The sequence below is a fragment of the Kogia breviceps genome, chromosome 14, assembly GCF_026419965.1.
Source record: "Kogia breviceps isolate mKogBre1 chromosome 14, mKogBre1 haplotype 1, whole genome shotgun sequence".
Classification (NCBI taxonomy): Eukaryota; Metazoa; Chordata; class Mammalia; order Artiodactyla; family Physeteridae; genus Kogia; species Kogia breviceps.
Window position 1 is genome coordinate 88,737,822 of NC_081323.1, and position 19,241 is coordinate 88,757,062.

The 19,241-nt window shown below is 49.9% G+C and overlaps 1 protein-coding gene across 3 annotated transcripts in view; it reads right to left on the bottom strand.

Annotated features, from left to right (window-relative positions):
* SDK1 (sidekick cell adhesion molecule 1) overlaps nucleotides 1-17,661 on the bottom strand; it is a 786,274-nt gene extending 768,613 nt beyond the window's left edge. For all 3 annotated transcript variants that reach the window (XM_067012701.1, XM_067012698.1, XM_067012702.1), the window contains exon 1: nucleotides 17,567-17,661. The gene's annotated coding sequence lies outside the window, so the exon portion shown is untranslated. The remainder of the gene's footprint in view (nucleotides 1-17,566) is intronic.
* Nucleotides 17,662-19,241: the final 1,580 nt, after the last annotated feature.

The following is a 19,241-nucleotide window of genomic DNA, read 5'->3' on the forward strand; positions in this document are numbered from 1 at the left end:
CCCCGCGTCCGCCCCGCTCCCCGGCCCGCGCCCGCCCCGCTCCCGGCCCCCGTCCGCCCCGCTCCCCGGCCCCCGTCCGCCCCGCTCCCGGCCCGCGCCCGCCCCGCTCCCCGGCCCCCGTCCGCCCCGCTCCCGGCCCGCGCCCGCCCCGCTCCCCGGCCCGCACCTACCTTGAGCCAGCGCCCGGAGCAAGTGCAGCTGCAGCGCCGCGAGCGCCCACCACCCGCGCCGCCGGCCCGCGCTCAACTTTGTCGCTGGCCTCCCGGCGCGCTCCCTCTCGTCCTCGCTGGGGCTCCCGGACGCCGCGCGGGCTCCCCGGGGCCGCCGCCGCTGCCGCTCGGGGCCAGGCAGGGACCTCCGCGGCCGCCCCGAGCCCGCCGCGCCGCCGCCGGCCGCCAGCCGCACGCCCCCGGCCATGCCGAGGAGCCGCAGCCCCCGGTCCCGGCCTCGGGCCCCGTGAGCGGGACGGCGGGCGGTGGCCTCCCGGCCGGGCGGCCAAGTACGAGGGGCGCCGGGCGCTGAGGGGAGCGGCGGGGGAGAAGTTGTCAGCGGGGAGATGACAACCTGTCACGCCGCCCCCGCGGCCGGAGCGCCCTGGCCGCGCCGCGTCTCAAGAAGGGTCGGGCGGCCGCTGAAGAGACGCCGCCGCCCCCGCCGCGCGCGGAGGAGAAAGTGCACCCTCCCGCCAGCGCGCCGCCGCTCGCCCGCCGCCGCCGCGCCCCATTCACAGCCCGGCCGCACGCGCCGCCCGCCCGCGCCCGCCGCCGCCGCTGATTGGCCGAGGGGAGGCGGCTGGCGGGCCCCCCACGTCCCGCCCCCACGCCCTCGACTGTTTTCAAACTCGCCGCGCCCGCCCGCCTGGAATTTCGCGCCGGGCCCCGGCCTCGACTCGGGCTGCTTCCCGCGCCGGCTGCGCCCCCTAGGGACGCGCGGCGGGCACTGCAGGCCGGCGCCGGCTCGGCACGCGAGCCCCTAGCGGCTCCCGCTGGGGCGGCTCTGGCCTCGCCCAGCCCAGCAGTGCCGGCGCGCAGGTGGGCTCGCACGTGCGGCCGAGGGCCCCGCGGACTGCAGGCTGCGGGCGGGGACAACTGGGCGCGCCCCTCCCGGCGCCCTGGCCCGCCCTCCCCGCCGCCCGCGGGAGCCGCCCCTCCCACCGGCAGGCTTCGTGTTCGCGTGGTTATGCGCCAAGTTGCCGGGATTGCAAACGAGAAACACGCCTGATCGGGTTTTCAATTCCCAACAACAAAAGGCACCTGTGGGTGCAGATCCGCAGCCTGTTGAGAAGAGTGGACGCAGGCTTTGTAGGGGCGTCCAAGGTCATGGGTGGCATGCGGGGAGCACAGCGCCGGCTGCTTCATGCCGTGGGGTGGGCCGGTCCCCTAGGGGATGGGTCCACTAGGGGAAGCGTCCCCTAGGGGGAGGGTCTCATAGAGGGAGGGTCTCCTGGGGGGGGTCCCCTAGGGGAAGGGTCTCCTAGGAGAAGGGTCCCCTAGGGGAAAGGTCTTCTAGAGGAAGGGTCCCCTAAGGGGGAGGGTGTCCTAGGGGGAGGATCTCCCGTTGGGAAGAGTCTCCAGGCGCAGGGCCTGGGGCCCCCGCGAAGGACAGTGGGCGCGGTCGCCGGAGCTCAGCAGCATGTGGTAAGCATTAGCAGAGTTGATGGGGCGAAGTGAGCGCTCTGGAGGCTGGGAGGCCAGCATTTTTGTGGGAGGAGGGCCTGGAAGGTGACACACAGTCTGGCCCTGGGGCGTATGATAATTGAGTGAGATCACTAAGTGGAGATGGCAGCGGGTCAGGGCGTGAGCCTCCCTCGGCGCTGGCTCCCCAGGAAGCACTGGGTGCTGGTTTGCTGTTACTCCGTTTATTGCCCCAGGCGGGAGGATGGACAGCGGGTCACTGTGGCCCGAGGTTCCTGAGTGGGAGCTACTCCCGCTTCCAGAGCACCTACTGTGCGCTACCCAACTTCTGCTAAGTCTGAATAATGACCCTATAAAGGAAAGATGGGGAAACTGAGGACCGAGGACAGCAGCCAATTGGAGGAGGTGGATTCTGAACTGGATCTGACCCCAGGGCCTGCCCGCTGCCTGCTTCCCACACCATGCCAGGAGGGCGGGAAGTGACACGCGACCCAAAGCCAGCGGGTTTTCTGGGACCGTATTGCACCAACTCCAACAACACAGCAGAGCCCTGTGGGCCAGTGGTGCCCTAAGGACACGTGGATGAGGGGGGGTGAGGGGAGGCGTCTTCTTGCAGTTTCCACGGCAGCAGCCCTCTGCCTCTTCTAACTCGCAGGGTTATATGGGAGTCTAGAGGGGGAAATGAGCCGTGCCTACTGTGTGTTGAGCCCTCCTGTAGGCCAGCCCTGTGCAGTAGCATGACACTCATCCCCACCCCACCCCTGCTGTGTGAGAGGGGCTGTCCCACGTGCAGTGGGGGAAGCAGGACAAGAGAGGTGAAGTGGCTTCACTGCTGAGCACCCCTGCTTTGGTCAGAGATGGGGGTGAGGCACCAGTGGAGAGGACGAGGGTTTTGACGCCTTAGCTCCACTCTCTCTAGTTGTGAAATCTGGGCAAATTGCTGGCTCTATGTTCCTGGAAAAAGTTAGGAATAACTCCCATCTCACAGGGTAGTTGCAAAGGAGTGAGGCAATTCACGCTCAATAAATGCTAGTTTCCCTTTCCTCATACCACCTTGTTATGAAGCAAACCACCCTTTCTGTGCCCACCAGTTGAATCCAGTCTACATTTAACCTTTTCCTTCCATATAGAAACATAGGCCCATTACTTTCCTTGCAAATGGCAACCCATGCCCACATACCCTTACAGCATAGGCAAGAATATGTCTCAGGGAACTTCTTGACATCGGGACACTCAAAAAATGCCCAGAGCCTCTTTTGCTGGGATTGATTTTGCAGTTCAGAGAAACCTTTACGGAAACTTGCTTGGAAGTTGGAAAGCCAAGCCGGTATGCTGTAGGTTGTCACAGAAGCGTTGACATCACCGTTACTCCAAAAGGTCTGGAGACACCTCTGGGAAATTTTTTATTCCAATATCATCCTGGGTAAGTAGGCTTTAATGGTGTCTCATTTTACAGTTGAAGGAACCAAGCCAGGGAAGTTTAATAGATGCAAAGTAGCTGTAATAAAAGCCCGAGCAGGAATCCAGCTCTCCTGAGTCCAATTCTGAGACTTCTTCCACACCAGATGGTGTTGCCTCTTACATGACCCATTGGGTTACTGTCTTAGGGAGTATGTGTAGACTGTAGGTATTCTTTCTCAAAAAAATTATACAGAGAAACCCCTTTATAATGCCGTGGAGAGGAGGTAGCCAGCACAGACCTGGAATATTTCTGCCCAAAAGGGCCAATTAATTTCTCAGTTTAATTTTATCCAGCCCAACGAGAAGGTCTCAAGAAGTGAACATTTTATACGTGTTTAAAAATCTTTAGCCGTATACATATTTTAAAGGACCGTGAAGTGGAGGCATATTACTCCATGAAAGCAGAATTATTTTTCTTTCAAAAATGAGCTATGGTGTTTCACTGTTTTCCAGAACAAGAAGTTAGGGTTCTCCCTGCTTGCTTAGAGAAGGGGTTTTCAAAACAAATGATAATTTAAGTGGAGTTAGGCCTGTTCACTGAGACAGCCGATGTTTTCCACTCGTCATAAATAAAAGCTCCTCCAGGTGTGGTCCATGGTCCGTCAGCCTCACCTGGGAGCTGGTGAGAAATGCAGAATCTCAGTCCCTTCCTGGACCTACTGCATCAGAATCTACAGTTTAACAGGATCTCCAAGTGATTCTCATGTAAATTAAACTTTGAGACTCACTCCCTGTCTCTTAGGAATTTAATGAACATGATGAATACAGCTCTCTTTTCTTTACCTTCCTCTCTATATTCCTTCTTTGCTTCCTCTGTCCTTTCTCTTCTTCTTTTGCCCATAATGGGCCATGAAGTAAAAGGGAAGCTTTTTTTAAAGATGGAATTATAATTTTACTTTTTATCTTAAAAGGAAAATATGCATCTTCCTAGAACATTAATAGCCTCAACTGTATACAAATTAAAAACCAAAAAACACTCATGGCACCGTGAAAAAAAAAAAGTCAAGGGAAACAAGCAACAAACGCTATACACATGGCTTTTATAAGTCAGTATGAAAATTCATGAACAATTCGTAATATAAAGGCGGGCAAAGCACATGAACAGGCAAGTCTGGGAGAAATACGAAGTGAAAATCAAATGTTTGAAGAGTGCCCAAAGAAATGAAAAAGCAAAGTAATAGGGCTTATAAAAATGTTGAAGGACTGATCACGGCAAGTGTTGGTGAAGGCCCGTGAAAATGGGTCCATGTTATGGGTGGAAATGTAACTTAAACAGCCTTTCTGGAGAGAAACCTGCGATCTGTAGCTAAACTTTAAGTAAGAATTGTCTTTGGTCTAGGCATTGCACCTCACAAATGCACAAACGTGTGTTTAAGGTTGTCCATTGCAGCATTGCTAATAATAGCAAGACTGGAAAGCAACCTAATCCCCATCCAGGAAGGTTAAGTTCAATACTGTGCGTCCACACAATAAAAGCCCACGTGACTGTTAAAAAAAAATGAAGAAAAGTATCGGTACAGAAATGTCCACGATATTCAGTTAAGTGTTCTCTTATAAAGTTATAAAACAAGTATAAATAGAAGAATCCCTTTTATGTTCATTTTACTTTTTTCTGAAAGGATGAATGCCAAACTTTAATAAGTTTCCTTTAGGGGTTATGGAATTATATGATTTTTTTCTACTTTAAAATTTTTCAAATGTGAATATATATTTCATAATAAATAAAGAGGTTATTTTTAAAAAGCAGATGGTGATGAGCCCAAGTCATTTCTTTCCTATTCATTAAGAAATGTCCCTCATGGGTTCTCAGTGGCTCTTCTGAGAAAAATATTCCCGGATCCTATTAGAGGCGGAAACATACAGCACGAACTTCTCCGCACGGGGATACCGTGCCCATCCACGTGCAAATCAAGGCAAAGATCAAGGGGATTCCTTACATCTGGTTTCCATGGTCTTCTGATAGACACCCTCTGAATGCCTTAGTATCACTGGAAAATCTCCACCACCTACTTATCCTACCCTCGCCCTCACCTTTGTCCCGTTGCCTAGCAACCCATTAACAAACCACCAGGTGCTGCCTTTGATCCCTACGGGGCGTGTGCTTTGGTTACCGTAGAGCCTACCCAGTTTCCTGAGACTCTGTTCAGAGACTAAACTCTCTCACGAAATGCTCCTATTAAGAAAGCAGCCAAGAAGAGAGGTACCAGAAATTTACCAAGCCTCCAAAAACTTCTACCAGCCTTCTTTTTTTTTTTTTTTTTTGCGTTACGCGGGCCTCTCACTGCTGCGGCCTCTCCCGTTGCGGAGCACAGGCTCCGGACGCGCAGGCGCAGCGGCCACGGCTCACGGGCCCAGCCGCTCCGCCGCATGTGGGATCCTCCCGGACTGGGGCACGAACCCGCGTCCCCTGCATCGGCAGGCGGACTCTCAACCACTGCGCCACCAGGGAAGCCCTACCAGCCTTCTTTAAGAGTAATTGTCCTTCACCTTTCAGGCTGCTTTAAATTGTATGAAGCAGAAGTTCTTCAGGTGTGGTCCCAAACCAGCACCATTGTCATCACCTGGTTGGAAATGCAAATTCTGGGGCATCATCGCAGACTACGGGATCAAACGCCAATCAGCATCTCTGGGGGTGAGCCCCGCAGCCTGTGTTTTCACAAGCTCTCCAGGTGATTCTGGTGCATGCTCAAGTTGGAGACCCACTGGATAGTAATTCCATCCATTCTTACTTCTCAACAAGTATTTATTAAATTCCTGATTTGTGTCGGCCCCAGTGCTAGGCAAGAGAGAAACAAACAATTACAGTAACTGTATGATAAGCGAAAGCACTTAAGGGAACAGCTGAGAAAAGAAGATCTCACCACCCCGGAGAATCAGGGAAAGTTTTCCAGGGGAAGTCAAGTCTAAATGTAGACCTGAAGGATAAGTGGGAATTGAGTCAAAAGAGGGGAGAAGAAGGAAGGGCGTTCCAGGCAGAGTGTGAACTTTAGCATGAGAGCAACGAACATCTACTGAAGGTTTTTAACAGGCAGCTACATCATCAGATACATTTTAAGAAATATCATTCAGGTGGTGGGTTGGATTGGCGTGGGGCAAGATTGGAAGCCAGGAGACCTGCAAGGACACAGTTGCAGCAATTGAAATAGGAAGTGACAGAGACGGGATGGGAGAGAAGAGGCAGGTTAAGAGCTATTTAGAAGGTAGGATCTGTACTTGAGAAAGGGAGGTGTCAAAGATGACACCTGTTTTCTGGCTTGGGCAGCTAGAAAACAGCCTTTTGCTTCTTAAGAGGAGAGAGATATGGGGACATACGTATATGTATAACTGATTCACTTTGCGGTAAAGCAGAAACTAACACACCATTGTAAAGCAATTCTACTCCAATAAAGTATGTTTTAAAAAAAAAAAGTGACAGCACAGGTGGAGGAACAGAATCGCAGGCATGAAGACAGGAGGGACACCTGATTCCGTTTTGACTCTGTTCGACACGAGATGTCCGTGGGCCCTCTTCACACAGATATGATCACTAGACACGTGCCTTTGGGGGGCAAAACTGAGAAGGAGGGAACAGAGGTAGGGGGAAAGGCAGGAGAAGGTGGTGGTGTCCGAGGGACGTGGAGACGGGTGACTTCATGGAGCCAACAAACGGCAAAGACGACTGAGTGTCCAGAAGCTCAGGACTGAAAAGTGATCCCTGGATTTAGTGACAAGGACGTCCTCCCAGACCTGTGACAGCAGTTTCATTGGGAGCCCGTGCCAGCCCCAGGTGGTAGAGGAGTGAGTGGGAGATGGAGGTGACGTTTTCAACGGGTTTTGTGCGAAGGTGAGGGCAGAAGGTGGCAAGAAGATTTGGGCTTGGGGGAAGTTTCTTTTCTGTAGAGAAGGAGACCCAGGAGGAGGGGGTGGTAATCAATAGCTCAGGGTCCTGAAGACCCCCGGGAATGTCCTGGCAAGTGAAGACTTGATCTCATACAGGGACGGGCCGTCCAGTCCACCGTAGAGGGAGGCTGGGGACAGGGGCAGTGGCCACAGCCTACCTGGTGAGCAGTTGGAGAAAGTTAAGGGAGATGCAGTTGATATTTTCTCTCTCTCTCTCTCTCTCTCTCTCTCTCGTCACTCTCTTCAACAGGGGACCTAGTTATTTTAGGGATAGAAAAAGGAGGGGAATTGGCTGACTTTGAGAGTATAGAGTGTGGGAATTTTGAGATATTTACTTTGGAGAAAGGGAGAGAGTTTAGCAACAGATTCAGTAGACATCTTTCCACCTGGTTTTCACATAAGCACTATATTTAATCCTCACAACAGTGCCTGTGTGATGGGAAATGTGTTTCTGCCCTTTACTGAGGCCAAGTAAACTTAAATCATTTGCCTGGGGAACCCAGCCATGAGTGGTAGATCTGGGATTTGAACCTCTATGTCCTGATACTGTCTCCTGCTTTGGGGGCAGGCAGGACAAATACTGTACAGACACAGCATCATGAAAACTGATTAGAGGGGGCCTTAAAGGGCATCTTGTTTAAAAAAGGAAGTTTTAAGTCAAATAAAAGAAAGCTCTTCAATCCCTCTGGGAACAAGGCATGGAAGTGATGGGATCTCAGAGCTGAACGGGGGAGTTGGACCTGACCTTAACACATATTAAGTCCAGTCGTCTGCCAAGGGACTCAGTGCCTCTCTGTCAACCCACAGGGTCGTTCCATTTGGAGAAAGCTCTGGTTACTAGTCTCACTGGCACTGAATTGTAATCAGCCTTCCTGTGATGCCCATCTACTCGTCCTTGTTCTGCACTCGGGAGCTAATATATGCAAGTGTCACTGATTTCCCTCCCTGGTGCCCCAAGATGTGTGCGGTTCATGTAAACAATAAACGTTTGTTAGAGTAAATAGTGGAAGGAGCTCTGGACTGAAACTTGGGAAGGCTGGACTTTAGCCGAGTTCCATCACTTACCAGTGGAATAACTTCGAATACGTCACAGTCCCTCTTTTGGCTTCAGTGTCATTGTCCCAAAATGGGGCATAAAACCATCACTTTGCTCACAGGTTCTGAGGGTGAGGAAGTTAATCGGGGTACAGCCGGGAAATGACTGGGGACTGAGAGCATCTGCAACTTCTTCACTCGATGTCTGGAACCTGAGTCCGGATGACGTGCGGGCTGCGCTCGGCTGGGACTGTTAACAAGACTGCATCCGCGTGGCTCCTCCACGGAACTTGGGCTTCCTCACAACATGGCAGCCGGGTTCCAAGAGGGAGCATCTGAGAGCACGTGTCTGGAAGCTGCGTGACCTCTTATGACCTAGCCCTGGGAGGCATGCAGCATCACTTCCCTTGCAGTCTACTGGTTGAGATTCACTAAGCCTGGTCCAGATTCAAGAGGAGGGGGGATTAGACGCTCCCTCTTTTTTTTTTTTTTTTTAACATCTTTATTGGAGTATAATCGCTTTACAATGGTGTGTTAGCTTCTGCTGTGTAACAAAGTGAATCAGTTATACATGCACATATGTCCCCATATCTCTTCCCTCTTGCGTCTCCCTCTTGATGGCAGTGGCAGGGTAAAAAGTCACAGTGCAGAAGAGCAGGAAAGATGGGAAATACTGTTGTAGCCACTTTGGACAATACGGTCTGCCAGAGGTAACCCCTGAGGACTCTGGGAGATACTTGGAAAACAGGCACTTTGCAGGGCCAGAAGTCCTGCCTTAGAAAGCCGTGCTTCAGATTAGAAATACACAGCCCTCCACACCAACCATTCCTTCTACTACTAGGCATTATGTGTCCCCCCAAAAAAATTCATACATGAAGCCCTAACATCCAGTGCCTTAGAATGTGACCATACTTGAGAATAAGGCTTTTAAAGAGGTAATTAAGTTATTACAATGAGGTCATTAGGGCAGGCCCTATTCCAATCTGACTGGTGTCCTTATAAGAAGTGGAAATGGGGACACACAAAGGGAAACCCGGGATGCACACACAGAAAGAAGACCGTGTGAAGAGGCAGCAGGCGGGCAACCGTTCGCAAACCGAGGAGGGAGACTTCAGAAGGAGCCTGCCAACACCGTGATCGTGGACTTCCGGCCGCCAGAACTGTGAGGAGATTAGATTCTGTCGTCTAAGCCACCCAGCCTGGTGTTTCGTACGGCAGTCCTAGCAGACGGGTACAGTGAGTGACTGGGTGTCATGGCTACGGGCACAGTCTTCCTTCAGGGACACGGTTGCCCACCTGTGCTCCTCGACATCTCAGCCCCAAGTGGGACGTTTACTATGCGTTTCTACCTTTCACTCTCCTGTGTTCTATTCAATCAGGAAGTGAAGCTCAGAGCTGATCAACTCCATCACATTCTGCAAAGTTATTAAATGAAGGAGGTACACGACGGCAGGGTCGTGTCGAGATTACGGCACGTACTTTGGTGAAACACGTATATGAAAATCCTCGAGAGAGTTCATATTCTCTGGCCCAAGAGCACATTCCAGTACATACGTCTTTAAAATAATTGAAAATGCTGAGATGCATGCACAAAGAATGCTTATCCTGGCATTGTTTGTAATAGGAAAAAAAATCAGAAGCACCCTAAATGTCTGAAAGTAGCAATTATTATACATTACGGCTTATTTACTTCGTGGGATACTGTGAAATTGTTAGATCTATATTTTCAAAGAATATTTAATGACGTGGGAAAATGGTCAGGATAAGTGGGGGAACTTGTTTATGTCATTTTTCTTTTTTTTTTTTCTTTTAAGTGTGGAAAACACGGGTATACTTTGGATGGCTGGCTGGCTGGCTGTAAAGACAGATAAATACTAAAAAACGATTGGAAGAAAATGCCCCAGAATATTAATGATGGTCATTCCTGTATAGGATTATAGGTGACTTTTTCATTAAAAATTCTAGGAATTCTAGACTGAATACATTTCTCTTTACAATAAATAATAAGTAAACGAAAATAAGTTGTGTTTTAATGTGGAGATGGTACCCGCAGCTCTCTCCTCCCACATGAGGGGCAAGACAGCATTTGTCCAACTCACACTGGGAGATGTTTGGAATTTTTAGTAATGCTGCTTTTTCCTACCTCTGCATCTTTTCTCTTTCCTCTCCCTTCTTTTCCTTTCAAAAACCATTACAACGGAGTCAGCTTCCTGGCCCAGTCGGCTTCATTCTGGGGCCAACAGTGGCAACAAAGAACGTATGGTGGGAGGACCAAGAATGACAGAATCTGAGAGCTGGAAGGGGCCTCAGAAACCATCTCGTCCAACACAGTTCTTTATCCTGTTGTCAGCTGGAAAAGCATGAACTGTGCAACAGAACATCCCAGTTTGCCATAGCAAGCCATCATGACTCTCTCAGCCATGAAGTTGTCCAAATCATTTTCAAAGCTATTTGTAGTTTCAAGTGTATCGTTTCCATAAATCTGCTCCCCACTGGAGAGGACGGGGTGGGGGTGGGGGGACATGGTTTAACAGCAACACGTGGCTGCAGGCTGCTCTCTGGGTGCCTGTGGGCACCACGGGGGAGGTGTGCAACACGTGGTGGTGGTCCTGGGCTGATGTGGGGTCAGTGTGGTGTGCAGAGAGCAGGACAAGCCGGCCAGGGCTGGGTCAGCCTGGCCACGGCTGTAGCAATGTGCTCGCTTCTCGGTGATGCAGCTGAAGAGGGATGGCCGCAAGCTAGAGCCATAAATCTCCAGTGAAAATGTTGGCAGAACAAAGGACGTGTAGACTAAAATGGGGAGGACTTGGCGTGGATCTGGTGGCTGTTCTTAAATATCCGACTGTGTGGACAAGTTATCGGACTTAACTTCAGCACCCGTTGGCGAGGGGGCCTATCCCATGGTGAGTCGAAATTCAGGTAAGGGAGGACTTTCTAGCACTTGGAGCTCTCCCCACACTGAATGAGCTGCCTTGAGAGGTAGTGAGCTCCCTGTCAGTGGAGCAAGTGAAGACCAAACAGCTGGATTTCAGGAACGCGAGAGAGAAGGAAAAGCGGCAGGCAGAGGGTTGGATCCAGCCAGAGTTAAGATTCCTATCAACTTTCCCTCCCAACCGTGGGATTCTGTCTCTTTTATTTTACTTACGAACGCTGTGTCTTAGCCACAAAAAGACTTGGACACAAATGTTTATGGCAGTTTTGTGCAAAATAGACCCAGACTAGAAGCAACTCAAACGTCCTCAATACCTAAATGAATGGATAAACAAACTGTACCATAGCCCCACAATGAAATACTATACAGCGATGGAAAAGGTGCAGCTACTGACACAGGCAACAGCAGAGATGAATCCCAAAAACACACAGCTGGGGGAAAGACGCTAGACACTAAAATATACATATGAGGTTCTAGAACAGGCAAGCTGGTCCACAGTGATAGAAAGCAGATAGGTTACATGGTCGTATACCTTTGTCGAAACTCACTGAACTGTGCCATCACAATGGGTGTATTTAATTGTTTGCAAATTTTACCAAAACAAAGTTGATTTTTTAAAAGATAGGATGCTTCCTTAGCCAGAAAGATTTAAGGCAGGTTTCTTTCATGTGAAAAATTTTTTTTAAGATTTTCTTAAACATTAAGGGTTGCCTCCCCTTTGCGATATTCTGTGATCTGGTGAGCAGGGCCCTGTTCATCTTCTCTATACTTTTCAAGGATTTCGACGTGTTACTGGTGTCCACTTTTGCCGTCATCTTTCCAGGCTGAAGAGACCTGCCTCCCTGCCGTGGCCCCTCCCTCCCGAGAGTCAGAGTGGCTGACTTGGGACATCTCCCATCTCCATGTGTCTGTCTTGAGATACACAGCATAGGTCTGCTCTCCTTTTGTGCACCCCGTAAATAGTCACTGAGCACCGACTGTATAAAACATTTCTCACTCTTAAGGAGCTCACCTTGCGAGAGGCCAACGTTCAGCAGATCGTCTTGACACACTTGCAACGGGGGTCTGAGCAGAGAATGGAATGAACACAGAGAAGGAGAGATTGAGCAGTGACACGGGCCCCCAGAGTCGGGGGAGGTCTCAAGGCATCTGCGTCAGGATTACTAGGAACTCACAAGATGGTGTTAGTCTACTCTCCGCGGAGGGCAACGCAACGTTCCATAGCATGGAGTTATGAAAGGGGAGCAAGGAAAGTTAAAAGGAACCCCCAGCAGAGGTGGCTAGGGCACGGGGGGAGAACGGCGGGAAATGAGGGGTTTCATGAGGCAGTAGGATAACGAACTATGTCTTTCAGCGACCTGATGCCCTTCCTGGGAAGACCCAGTGTATTCTGTTTGTGTCTTGCCTGATGTGTTCCAGAAATAGTGCACAGTGCCTGCCCGGCCCTTTCCCTGGGGCCTGGCTGACAGCTAGCTCCACATCACTTTTCCCTGGAGGCAGGACCAGGGTTTGCCCCCACTGAAGCTCATCTGCCACTTCCCTGCCCACGCGCTCAGCCCTGAAGACCTCCCGCCACTCAGCTCCACTGGCCTGACGTTCTACCACCCAGGAAGGTCCAAGGTCACGTGCCGAGAGCTGACTTCACTGGGCCCGTCTTCTCGCAGATCGTTTGCAGAAACATGACAAGGGACCATTTCCAGGGCTCCTCGCCGGGGCCCCAGCAGTCGGCACTGTTCCTGCCAGAGCTGCTTCTTCATTATCGTTCTTTCCTCCCTGTCTCTAAGTCACTGTCTCACCCCACACTGCCCAGGCCGTCCTGTGCTAACTAAAGGTTTAAAAACAGATGTTGGTGCAGAACCTTGGCAAGGGCTCTTTGAAAATCTAAAATATTATTTCCGTGGGTACCCTCTTCTACTCACTAACTCCCTAACAGAGATGTCGGCAGCTCGATTTCCTACTTCAAAATCGTGATGCTCTTCCCCCAGGACCTTTCATTTCCTTTGGTTGGTGTTCGAAGATTATTACTGCTTATAACTGAGACACCATCTTGCCCAGAGCAGAAGTGACATGCTCTTGGCCGTCCTCAAAGTCCTGGCTAGAAGCCCACCCCTACCTTGACATTTTAACAAATACCCTTTACCCCTGCCCTGCAGATCCAGGGGCTTCTCGGTCTGAAGATGGTCGAAGAGATCTAGGTAAGTCATTTGCCAACTCTTTTAATTAAGGAAGTTTGTGCGACAAAATCTTAGGTGGAAATGGATTCATTCGACAAATAATCATTGTAGTGGCTTCTCTGTGCCGTGCCCCTTCCTGAGTCCTCGGAACGTATCAAGGAAGCCAGCAAAGTTCTGGTCAGCGGGGCTGATGTGCAGAAGGGTAGGGAGGGGAGGGGAGGGGAGGGGAGGAGAGACAAAGCAGGAAGCATAAGAAATGACATCGTATATTCAAGGAGAATAAGTGTGATGGGGGAAAAAAAGGTAGAACAGAGAAGACAGGGCATCCCCCCTGAAGATGGCATTTCAGCAAAGACCGAAGGGAGGGCGGGCTTAGCTGCGGGGATTATCTGGGGCGAAGCGTTCCAGGCAGAGGGAACTGCTAGACGGACGGAGCCTGCCCGGAGGGTTCCAGGAGCAGCAAAGAGGCCAGTCTGGTGGAAGAGGATGTGCCAGGGGGAGGTCAGCTGGTCCACAGGGCGAGGGGCCCGTAACGACGGTGGCTCTGGGGGTCGTGCTTTGACCCAGAGAGAGCCACGGCCTGAATGACGTTTGAAAGGGTTGCTCTGTCAACTAGATAATCGGGAAGCCACTCCGTTTGGGGGGGAAGAGGAAGAAGAGGGGCGACCCCCGACTCCTGAGGATCTGCAAAGCCCTTCTCGGTTCCACTCCTCATATCACCGTTCTTAAAATACGGACGATGTTTCCATTATTTAGGTGTGGCAAGACTAACAGATCCAGAGACAACTGCTATTGGAGAGACAGGTTTTTATACTCACGGTTCCCGAAAGAAGGGGCACGCCAGCGCCAAGGGGGGGATGGCGGAGCACGGGGAGGCCCCAGAGCCGCTCGGGAGGCAGAGTTGAAAAGGGGGAAACGTAGCAAAGGCCTTCATCGTTATTGTCTAGGAAAGAAACAGGCGAGGCGGGGCGGGCAGGCTTAGGACCGGCTGGTCTGGATCGTTCCCGTGGGCTCAGGGGCACAGGGCCCGTCCCTGGTTGTCAGGTACCTGCCCTGGGTGATGGGGGCAGGTGGACGGTGGCCCGGATGCGGGGAGCCCCGTGGAGGAGGGGCTGGGGCGTGGGCTCTGGGTTGGCTGCTTTGCACGTGACAGGCACGCTCACAGGGGAGTTGTTCAGCCATCGCCAGGAATTGTTTAACCTTGAGAGAGCAGTCCCTCCGGGGTCTGCAAGTTCCCAAGATAGCAAAGCATCAAAAAGACAGAATAAAATATATGATTAATACACAATGGCTCTCAGTAGTATCACTCAGGGAGCTTTTGAAACACAGTGACCCCAGGCCAGCTGAGTCAGACTCAGTTGGGAGAAAGAGGTGAGTCTACTGTGAACCAGCAGCTCACACCAATTCCTCAGAGATAAATGAGGGAAAGCGGTGGCGGGGGTCCAAGCTTGGCCACCCCCTGGCTGGGAGGTCTGGGCCAGGTCACCGTCCCTCCGTGAGCCTTGGTTCCCTCCTCTACGAAGTGAGGAATTGTTTCATGCTTCATGGTAGATGAGGATCTACATCTTGTCAAAATGCTCCGTAATTACAACCACAACCACTATTGTTGTTCTTACTGTTTTGCCGATTTCTTATCCCAAGAGCTTTCGAGATCATTTCAGAAGCAGACTCTGGGTCATGTTTTCATCTTTCTTCTCGTGGCACTTATTTCTCTTTGTCTCGTCTGATTAGCACTTGTGTACTTCCGTCCTCCTTCCCGAAGATACTGGGAGCTCCTTAAGAGCAGTCAATGGCTCTTCATCTTTTTTTCATTGGTCCTCACAAGTTCCTGGAACACTGGCTCCCAATAGGGTTTACTGAATGAAAGCAGAGGCCTTGGGCAGTAGCAGGTCAATAAATACATGTATTGAATCCTTCACTCTTCTTTCCCAGGCCCTGAGCCCAGAAAAATCCCCTGCAAACACTCTCTTTGCTTAACAATGGCGCTGAAGACTTAAAAGGCAGAGAGGTCTTTCTGAATTGTTAGCCTTTTGATGTTTAAGGGAAAATGGCTTGTTCCTTCTGAATGACTGTCCAATTAACAAGCGGTTAGGATTATAGCTATAGGAATGTTTCTTTTATTCAACAGACATTTGTTGAGTTCCTACTATGGACCAGACACAATTTGAGGGTTGGGGTTAGGGAATAAGACACAGCCCCTGGCTTCAAGGAACTTATAACTTAGAGTGGGATACGTAGAGAGAAACAATTAATTATAATACAAATGATTCTCCTGCTCTCACAGCTCAACTAATACAGGTTCTATTACAGGAGTTTTAAAAGGTCCACCATTTCCTTTACTGGATTTTCCAAACTTAGAAGAAAATGGGAGGAAGCCAGAAAGTGGTAAAGATTGATGAGGCTTCTGTTATAGAGGCCAGGAGGAAAGCCTTGTAACCTTCTTAAAAAGCATAAATGGAATAGACAGAAGCTGACGCATCGAACGAGACATTATATAGGCAGAGAGCAGCCAAATAAACAAAGCCAGATTATATATCCCAATGCCAGGAGCCTAAATAATAAGACAGCTCATATGGGTCCTTGGCAGAAAATGGAGATGTTAATGCAGCTGGCATCTAGGAGACCCAGTGGCAGGGAAACAATAGATGAGATGGGCTTCCAGGCCAAAAATGACGCAAGAAGGAGAGAGGCAGCGGATGGGAGTAGAAAAGCTGCTTGGAGAAGGTTGACGCAGACAGCAGCAGGGCCCCTGGACTCACCTGGAAAAGGGTGTGCGAGGGAATCCCAGGGAGTGGAAATTCCATGTCACGCGATAACGCTGTGGGACACTCACCCCTCCCCCCCCCCACAGCCGTGCCCTGGATGGGGACAGCCAAGGTTGGAGAGCGACATTAACAGTATTATAGCAAAGAAGCCCATTTAGACCCGGTATTGATGGAAACCTTCCAGGGCCCTGCATAGGTGGGCCGAATATCTTATTGAACAGAAAGTAAAGGTCAATGGCTTTGAAGGTCAGCGGCTTTACTTTTTTGGAAAAAAAATTCAAATTTACAGCAAAGTTGAAAAACGAGTACAATGAACACACATGTAGCTTTCTGCTAGATTTCTCTGTGTTTGCTCTCTCTCCCTTGCCCGCCCTCCCTCCTCCTCTCTCGCTCTCTCTCTCCCTCCGCATCTCATCTCTGTCTCTCTCCTTGAGCAACCATTCCTATCACCCTGCCCCCTACCAATTACTTCATCATGCGTCTGTTAAAAATAAAGACGTTCTCCTATTTTTTTTAAATGGAGTATCTCATTTACTCCTCTCCACCACCCTGTACAGGAGGTATTCCTGTCCATGTTTTACTGGTAATAATAGCCCTGATCCCAATTCACACTTATAAGAACTAACATTAATTCAGTTACCTAGTACGTTTCCCCGTTTGTTCCCTGAATGTTTTCTTGTAGCCGTTTTGTTTCGTTTTGTTTCACCTGAACCTGGACCAATCAGGGTTAGCCTATGGTAGGTGGTTCTTCTGTGTCTCCAGACTCTTTCAATTTAGAATAGATCACCACCTCTTCTTGTTTGTTTCTCATGACATAAACTGGAAAAGTTCAAGCCGGTTGTCCTTTAGAACTTTCTGGATTTGCTGATTGTTTCCTCATGATGACATTCAGGTTAAACACTCTGACGAGAACACAGGTGACATCGGTGTCTCAGTGCATCTCGTCAGGGCACACACAACACCAAGTTGTCCCACCGCTGGTGGTGCAAAGTTTGACCACTTGGTTAAGGTGGTGCAAAGATCAAGTTTTTATAAGGGATGACGGACGGACTGGCTCTTTTCTGGCACAGGTGGGTTAGGACCCTGGCCTTGATTACAGTGACTGGACCAGAAAGCCATGGAGGAAAGGCACCAAAAAATAGACTAATAAAAACAGTAATAATAATAATAGCAGCAATTAACTACTGAGTCCACTACCTGTAAGGCAAATGGCTACTGTTTTACATGGAGCATCTCATTTAACCCTCATAACTGCCCTGTACGGTAGGTGCCACCACCCATGTTTTACCATCATGAGGCTCAGAGAGGGACAGTGATCTGCCCAGGGTCACACAGTGAGGTAGCAGTAGAGTCAAGGTTCAGACACCTGGCATCTGACTGCAAATGCCATTTTAGACATCAGGTTAGACCACTTCCTAATCATAGAACAAATTCATTGTCTGAGGGAAAGTGGGGGGAGCACATACCCAAGAATTAGCTTTGCCTACTTCCCTGCTCCTTTCAGAAAGATGGTACAGATCATACGGTCAAAAGTGGTCTTTTAGAAAACATGAAGGGAGCATTATAAAGAATGAATAACTCTATACAGAGCATTGTCTTAAGTCAACTTCATGGAGGAAAAGAGCCTCCTTACAGGAGAACATGCAATCAGAGCTGACCAATCTGCTTCAGACAAGTCACTTTTACCTCTTCAAGGCTCAGTTTGCTCATCTCCAAAATGGGCTCGTACATCCTAGAGCGGAGGCTGACCCAGGTCTTAATGGATTTGAAGATTATTCAATCTGGAATAAGAAAAAAAAAAGATTATTAATAAAATCAGGAACAAAGGTGAATATTTATTTAGAACGAGAAAAAAAAAACCCATCACAAATTAGCATATTTGAAAAAGTTGACAAATACCACACACAGCACAAAACCCGAGCCCTGGAGAGAAGCCCACACAAGTGAGGGCTCCTGAAGGCTGAGCTTCATCAATATCCCAGAAAGTCTGCCCTGCAGTCATCCTCCATCTCTCCCTGTGATATCTATGAGCCCAACCTTCGCAAAGTATTCCAAACCTGCCCGCTCTCACCACCACCTTCGAGCAAGGCTCCCTCATCCCCCACCTGGACGGTTACAGCTGGTCTCCCAGTTTCCATTCTAGGCCCTTTACAAGGCTGCTCTTCACATAGCTTCCAGAAAGATCCTTCTGAAAGGTCAGCAAGTTCACGTCCCTGCCTGTTGTCCAGCCTACAGTGGTTCCCAGAGCACTTAGACCTGCCTTGTCCGGTGCGGCAGCCACTAGCCACAGGCGGCTGTCGAGCTCACGAAGTGTGGTTCGTGCAGCTGAGAAAGTCGATTTTTAATTTAATCTAATTAATTTAAGCTTAAAAACCGATGCCCAATTCAGTTATTAGTAAACCTTTTCAGCGTGTTTGGGACAACCTGGGTACGTGCATCTACTTTCTCACTGTAAGCATATGAAATCGAAACACTGATCAAGTATGTATGATAAAAATTCAGCACCTAAGGCGAGACATGCAAGTATAGGTGTAAAACGTATACTGGATTTTTTAAAATAGTATGAAGAAAGAACTTCAAATATCTCATTTTTTAAAATATTGATTGCATGTTGAAAGGTTAATACTCTGTATGACTGGTTAAATAAAATGTTATTAAAGTGATTTCACCTGTTTCTTTTTTGGTTTTTTTTTTTTTTGTGGTACGCGGGCCTCTCACTGTGTGGCCTCTCCCGTTGCGGAACACAGGCTGCGGACGCACAGGCTCAGCGGCCACGGCTCACAGGCCCAGCCGCTCCACGGCACGTGGGATCTTCCCGAACCAGGGCACGAACCCGCGATCCCCGCATCAGCAGGCGGACTCTCAACCACTGCGCCACCAGGGAAGCCCCTCTTTTTTGGTTTTTTAATGTGATTGTGGGAAAGTTTTGAATTACGTATGTGGCTCATGTCTTATTTCTCTTGAGTAGTGGTGACTTGGAGTAAAATTCAATGTATCAAGATATCCTACATGATCCGGTTCCTGTTTCTCTGTGACCTTATCTCCTAAGACTTTCTTCATGACTGTCAGGTACAGGTGTCCAGGTTGTGTCCTACACAATGACGGCTGGTGTTGGGCTACCCAGAAGAGGATGCCTTTTTCTAATTAACATGAAGGTACTATACGGGCTAATAAACGCCCAGACATGCCCCCCACTTTCACACCATTGGCCTTGCTTTCTTAGTTTATTAGGAATCTCATTCCTGCTGCAGGGTCGATGGACGTGCTGTACACAGCCCTGGAATCCTCCTCCCAGTGGCTTGCTCCCTGAGTTCATTCGTGTCTTTGGTTTAATGTCAACTCTTCAGAAAGGCCTTCTACA